A 267-nucleotide genomic window follows, 5' to 3' on the forward strand; every position below is an offset into this window, starting at 1 on the left:
CTTTTTCTCCCTCTCCCTTCTTCTCTCTTCCAACCCTCCTCCCTCCTCTATATTTCTCCCCCTTCCCTCCCCTCCTTTCCCCTTCCCCCACCTCCCTTGCTCCTCTCCCTCTCTCCCTCACCCCCTCTCCTCCTCTCCGTGTTTTAACCGGTGTCAAGCGAGGGCGAGAGGGAGAGGGATCTGTGCGTGAGGAGAGGCATCACGTCCTTACAAGAGGATTAAAAACGGACATGCACGTTTACATAAATAGAAACGTGAGGCGGAGAT

This window comes from Penaeus monodon, chromosome 28 (genome assembly GCF_015228065.2).
Source record: "Penaeus monodon isolate SGIC_2016 chromosome 28, NSTDA_Pmon_1, whole genome shotgun sequence".
Classification (NCBI taxonomy): Eukaryota; Metazoa; Arthropoda; class Malacostraca; order Decapoda; family Penaeidae; genus Penaeus; species Penaeus monodon.